General features: G+C 44.4%; 1 long non-coding RNA gene across 3 annotated transcripts in view; it reads left to right on the forward strand.

The window, feature by feature from the left end:
• LOC115948558 overlaps positions 1-824 on the forward strand; it is a 6,646-nt gene that overhangs the window by 3,516 nt on the left and 2,306 nt on the right. The gene's annotated exons all lie outside the window — the stretch shown is intronic.

Genomic DNA, 824 nt, shown 5'->3' on the forward strand with positions numbered 1-824 from the left:
GCGGCCCGCACCGAGCGCCGCGGGCCCCGTCCCCGCTCCGCACCGGGGCTCGCCCTGCTCCCGCTTTGGGGAATTTTTTTTTGCACCCTTTTTAAATCCAAATGCTTTATTTTTTTTTTAAATTTAAAAAACTTCTTAACCTCTTTCATTTCTACAAAACCCCCTTTGATCCAATCCCTCGCTACAGCAAAGCTTTTTTTATTTTTTTTTAATTTTTAAGAAGTTATAAACTGTTCTTCATGCAAGAAAAAAACAAATTGCTCCAGCGAAGTGCAACAATAAACTTGATTCCATTTTCCTTCGCAAGTGCAATTGCAAAAAAAAAAAAAAATCTGAGTTTGAATTTAACCTTGTAACGCTTTGCACGGAGGGGTTACATGGGCACGCAGAGCAGGAATAATTTCTGGAAAGTTTAAAAACAAACTTTCTCGAATGATTCAATGTACCTGGCAGAGGCTGTTTTGGAAAACGACAGCAACGTACCAGAGAAGAAAAGTAAGTGCATCTTCCCCATTTTAGGGGCATAAAATAATAAAATTGGCCCTTGACAATAAATTTTTATAGCTGCTGACCTTCACCAGCCACTCACCGCAAACAGATTCGTTTTTATCTTTTTCGCGTTTGCCCCGGGAAGGCGAAACTTTGCTCTTAACGCCTAAACACGGTTTCACCGGGAGAGGGGGGGAAAAAATGCTCTCTGCCATGAGATTATGCGAAGATTTCGAGATTAAACCCCGAGTTGCGGATTAGGCCCGGCCTATTAGGGCACGGCAAATTGCATCCCGGCTCTCGCAGGGCTCCGGGGGTGCCGGGGCAGGGGAGGA

This window comes from Geospiza fortis, unplaced genomic scaffold (assembly GCF_000277835.1).
Source record: "Geospiza fortis unplaced genomic scaffold, GeoFor_1.0 scaffold113, whole genome shotgun sequence".
Classification (NCBI taxonomy): Eukaryota; Metazoa; Chordata; class Aves; order Passeriformes; family Thraupidae; genus Geospiza; species Geospiza fortis.